At 32.6% G+C, this 5,849-nt stretch overlaps 1 long non-coding RNA gene across 1 annotated transcript; it reads left to right on the top strand.

The window, feature by feature from the left end:
- The first annotated feature begins 335 nt into the window (after positions 1-335).
- On the top strand, positions 336-3,512 carry LOC138915630 (uncharacterized). Its single transcript, XR_011421725.1, has 3 exons — positions 336-447; positions 2,358-2,537; positions 3,295-3,512. It is a non-coding gene; the product is annotated as an uncharacterized lncRNA (long non-coding RNA).
- The last annotated feature ends 2,337 nt before the right edge of the window (positions 3,513-5,849 follow it).

Below are 5,849 nucleotides of genomic sequence, written 5' to 3'. Positions count from 1 at the left end.
CTTCTTACTCTGTAATTTATTCTGCCTCTGTGATACTTAAGTCACTCTAATTGAATTAATTTTCAACTGTCATTGATTTAAATAGCTGCTTGATTTTTCCCTTAGGCCTGAGCTGCTAGATGGAATAATTTTCTCTTTCTAAATATGAGCAGTAGACAAGATATTCTGTAGTTTAGCTCACCAAAACCCAGAATTTGGTTATATTTTGTTAAAGAACAATTAATTACACAATGTTTGGACAGAGAACGGACACCTAGAATTAAGGAATACCAGATCTGCTAGGGCTTATCTAATCACACGATGCCAAAATTATTCCCTCTCTAGTGCCAGAGTCCGTTAGTTGCCAGGACCTGCTTGAAGTAGTAAGATGAGAATGAACGTGGCACCTGTTGGGCACAGCGGAGAAGAGAGCTAGGATCCATTTGCAGTGTCCACCATCATTCTAAGGTAGGAGACTGAGGCTTCATGGTATCTATTTCAACTCTGATTTGGAGCACAGATAAAAAATTTTAAAATCAGGAAGAATGTAAGCCTTACTAAAGGTCCCACAACTGGTTTGGGACAGAGTCAGGACTAAAATTTAGATTCCCTAACTTTTAAATCTATTCTATATATTTCTAGAATTTTTATCTTATTTAAGTTTTCCTCATAACATTTCTATGTTTATCTAACATTTTTCTAGAGATTTAATGCACATGCATAGTCTTTTGTTCTTGTTATTTGAATGGAACAAAATTAAATATGCTTGTTTAAGGTATTATATCAGATTTTCATTTATTTGGATGCCTGATGATATCCCAAGCAAATTTTTTTCATCATTGAGTTAGTATTTTTAATATACCGGCAATGGCCATTTTTAGACCGAAGTCTATTTCATTTATGTTTCTAGAGAATTCAACTGTATTTTGTAACTCTAAATATTGAAAATTGTCCCAAGAACAATTAAAAAATTCCTGCCCTACCTCTTTCCTTGAAAATGTTTTTTCTTTGAGTGTAGCTTGTTAGGCTCATTTATAAATGGAAGTTGCAATCTACTGCTACTTATTAGGATTACTTAATCAGCATAAATACAAATAGATTAAGTTAGTTATTGCAGTTTTTAAAAAAACTTTAATAAACATAAGATGATAAAGCTATTTCCTCACTCCGCTGGGTTGTCAGCATTTCATTCACCCATTCTCAATTAAAAAAAATTATTAGACAAATGCAGGAAAAGCATAACCTTTTAATGGATGTACAGTGAAAACTTATACCTAAGGTTTGCCTTGTTGAAGGCTGAGGTTTTTTACGTGTGATCAGTGAGATTAGGTTCCCTAGTTGAAACAAATAAGATTGCTCAGGGTTTAGAGAAATCAGAGAATATTCACTGAATGAGGAAAAATCCTTTTTTAAGACAATAAAAAATTCCAGAAAAGGAGTGACAACAATATGAGTAAGTAACAAAAATATATTCTGACTTTTTACCAAAATCCATACATAATTTTGATGCTTGAAAATAAACATAGGTGTGTGGGGGTCTAGGTAGCAAATAAATAGTTTAGTTACTTTGTGTCTAGGAAGCAAAATTTACCTGGATCCAGAAAAACAGGACTCTGAGAAGCCCAATTTTGTCAAAAGGTTCTCTAAGCTTGTATTGCACATTGGTCTTCATTTTGTAGATTCTTCAAGAGATGTCATATAAGCTTCAGGATAACTTGTGACTCAGCATATCAAACTGTCACAACTCTGAACTACTTGCTATGTCTGTTAGTGGCTCTTCTTGACATGACAGTCAGGGCAGTGACATCATATGGTAGTGCTTTGCACCTTTGCCTCACTTCCACTTTTTTTCCATCCTCATGGCCCTTGGCTTGCACTTCTCAAATAAAGGATCAGAATTTTAATCCTTGCCTCAGCTCTGCTTTCAAGAGCATCTATGCTAAACACTGCCCTATTGGGGTGAAAATTACCATACACAAGTTCACAAAGTAGCATTTTTCTCAATGAATTTTGCTGGGCCAATTTTACTCTGCCTTTGGGTATTGTAATGTGATTTTATATAAAACACGTTTTATATATATTTATTCAAAATATATAAATATCTAAATAATATTTCTAAATATATTTTATATAAATGGATATTTATAAATATAAATATATGAAATATGTTTTCATATTTATAAAATTAAAGATCCTCAGAAAGCTAGAGTTATAGAAGGTGGAGAAATAACTATACAACTTTTTGTCAGTGTTATTATTCCTTAAATTTCACATAATGAGGAAAAAATTGATTGGATTTTCAAGCAAGAAATTTTACAATGAGGACTGTTCTTACTGAACAAGACTGTAAAGGAAGAAACTTTTTTTGGTTTTTGTAGTTCACCACAGAATTCCCCCAGAGACCAGTACCTTGCTTGACACAAAGGAGAAACTCTATAAATGTGATAGATGGATAAAAGAAGAAAAAAGTCTCAATATTATCAATTGGAAATTTATCAATCAACATCAGTTTTTCTTATTACTGTTCGTGATGTGATGATTGTCTTCTATACTTCCAGGTACATGTTGCTAAGAAATAATTTTATTTTCACATCTAAAGAAGTCTATTGCTAAATGGTATTTTTTTCCCCTTCAAAATAACATCTTTTAAAATGCTTAACTTTTCAATGAATGCCTTCATATTACTTAATGTTTGTTCCAAAATAATCTGATGATCTATGTAGATGATACTAAAAGCTTGTTGATTCATTTTTCTCAAGCAACTGGTCAATCCTCTGAGTTAAATCAGTAAAATTTGTTGCTTGATTGGTTTAAAGCCTGGCTTAAAATGGTCTATTGTCTTGCTAGGTAGACACAGCCAGTTTTATTGTCCTCTTTCTCTCCATATTTTTAAGTATAATATTGCTTTCCTTAACATTTTCCAGCTTAGTGTTCAATGAATTCTTCAGAAGAAGGTGCTGTATAAATCTAAAATATTTTTACTGTTGTGGATGACTTGTTTCTGAAAGGTATCTATGTTTGAGAACTCAGCAATATTCATGGAGTACAGAATTTGTTTTCACTTATTTCCCAACAAATTCAAATTTCTCTCTTGCCACAGATGTCTTGCTTAAAATCAGGGATATGAAGAACTTCTTTGGGAAATTCTACCCCTATTTGAAAGTTATGCTTTTGAAGTCTTTCCCCTAGGGAAGATCAGGGATATATATTTCTTGCATAACTTTTTATAGCAAAAAGGTCTGTAGATTTACCTAGCACACAAGCCCTGAATAAGTATGTTGTGCAAATAAAATATATACTCAAATGCTTTCTCAGAAACAGGCCTTTTCCTGTTGAATTGAGGAGAGCCACTTTGTGTTTTATTTGGAGCAATATAAAAGACTTTGAAGATTTTCAACTGTAAGTGCTTGTATTGAAAGTCTAAATTAAATGTACTTATGGAGCTAAAATATTTTCTGTGTTCTAATAATAATTATGGTAACCATAAAATGAGTTTGCATTTCGTTGTTACAAAGCACATTTCTTATGTGTAACTTATCTGACTACCAGGGTTAATCAGATCTTGCAAAAGGGAATTTTACAATGATGAGTTAAATACATAAAACAGAAATACTATTTGTATTATTGTGCTTTGAGTTTCAGTCCACGTGTAACGAAAAACAATTTGTTGAAAGCCATAATGTTTATCCAAATGTAATGTCAGTTTTTTGGTTATATATTCATATTTCTGAATTGTGAATCTCTTGAGGCAGATAAATATATTTTATTCATGTCTTTACCCCCAGTAACTAGCATAATACCAGTGCCGAAAACATTTTTAATTGCATGAATGAATGAATGAAACATATAGAATTAAGATAATATCTATTACTATACATTAGGGAATAATATTACCTGCACTGCTTTGGAAAAATTTTACACATGGTGTTTAAGGAATGCAATTCCTTGCCAAATTACCAGGTTTACTGGCATGCACACAGATGAGGATTATTTTATATCTGTGATAATGCTTTACTATTTAGCATAGGGATGGAGAAGCCTGGGAACTGCTATCTGGAGTAAGACCCTTAAAACAGATGAACTTTGCCTCCTGCTGTTGCTCATAGATTTCAAAGGGGATGTGTGAGGCTGGGCCCCTAGGTCATGTCCTTTATCAGTTCTGATTTAAGTACATTGTAGTTTCTTTTGTTGCTATTTATAAATGTTATTAGTAATTGTGTTCATATCTAAATTCATTCATCTCTTTTCTTCACTTCTGGGGCTATTGATATCTTTACATTCATTTCTCCATGTGTAAAGTCACAACACTTAGTTACTCACCATATTTTTTTTCAAATGTCTCACGGTGCCCTGCTGCTACTAGCTTTTCCATATTTTGTGGAAATTTTCCCATAAATTTTAAATCAGCTTTGTATTTATTTAAGCCTAGGAGGGGTTCTTATGAATGGCATGCAGAAATTTTTGATGATGACAGAGAGATTTCATAAATATTCTTCTATGAAATTATTTTGAAGAGCAGCTTTTAATTCTCATGGAATTAATACAACCTAAGGATATTTATTCTGATTTCCTAAATACAGCTATGATAACTTTATTACTCTCTCTAGCCACTGAAAATTTTTTGTAGGAAATATATAGGGTTTTCTTTTTGGTAGTGTTTACAAATACTTGTATTTGACATGTCCTCATTTACAATCTTCTGGATTAACTTATTTAACAAGTATTTATTCAACCCCTGTGATGTGCCAGATATTGTTTTAAGTTCTGGAGGTATAGTGGTAAGTAAAAACAAAAAAAAAAATGCCCTCACTGAGTTTATATTCTTGAGAGACTAGACAGACAATTAACAAGATTAGCAAGTAAAATGTCTGTTATTTTATTGTTACAACATAAAAGTATTAAATAAAAGAAATGTAGTTTTATCTCCTGGGTCATCTTCCACCTCCTCCCAGACTCTCTTACACTGTTATTTTGTTCTACAGCTCAGCAACTTATATAAGCAATATTTTTTTCTTCCTTTTGGGAAAAAAAGTCTTATTCTCCTAAAGAAGTTGAACATAAACAATTAAAATTATACGCAACTTTGTTGAGAAATTTTGCTTCCAAAAACAGGGACCATCATTTAATTGCTAAATGTTGTTTAAGCTACTGCAGAATACAATATAAATTCCATTTAAGACCACTTCAGTGACACAATGCACCAACAGGTTTAGAAGGCACAAGTGGCTTGATCTAGGCAATAAATGGGATAAATAATCTTGGTCCTAGTGTCATATGACATGATGTCCCATTGGTATCCAGGTCTATTTTTTGTGCTTTAGGGCACATTTTAGAACTGAGATAATCTCAAATTCCCTAAACCTGTGATTTTAGGTCTATATTAGCTACTTGCCAAGAGCTTTTAAAGGTCATCATTTTCACCTATTGTGGTAAAAGGAGATAGAAAACAGAGCGGGAAGTAGGACAAGAAAGTGTGTCCATTGTGGTTCTACAAGTCACACAGTCCAAAGATCTTCTACTATGAGGTACAAAATCTAATATCTCAGTAGGCTTTTACATTGTATTGCTGAAAAAAACTAGTGGTAATTTAGAGCTGCTTTAAAAAAAATTCTAAGAGGAGCTCTTGATAGAGATTTGGTGCTTAACTTCGTTATATCTAATGGTTATAATAAGCCAATGAGCTAAGCATGGTTATTGCTTCAGATGAGGGCACAGCTTCAGAGAGGTTAAATATTATCTTCAATCATTAGTTATAAGCAGAGTTCAAATTGACGTGAAAGTCTACTTGATTCATCCATATTCTTTTCATCGGAAAACTCGACTATCTTCATGTCCTTAACTCCTATTTCTTATTTTTCATTAGTTCTGGA

This window comes from Equus caballus, chromosome 9 (assembly GCF_041296265.1).
Source record: "Equus caballus isolate H_3958 breed thoroughbred chromosome 9, TB-T2T, whole genome shotgun sequence".
NCBI lineage: Eukaryota > Metazoa > Chordata > Mammalia > Perissodactyla > Equidae > Equus > Equus caballus.
The sequence above is the reverse complement of the archived record's forward strand: the minus strand, read 5'-3'. Positions and strand labels throughout refer to the sequence as shown.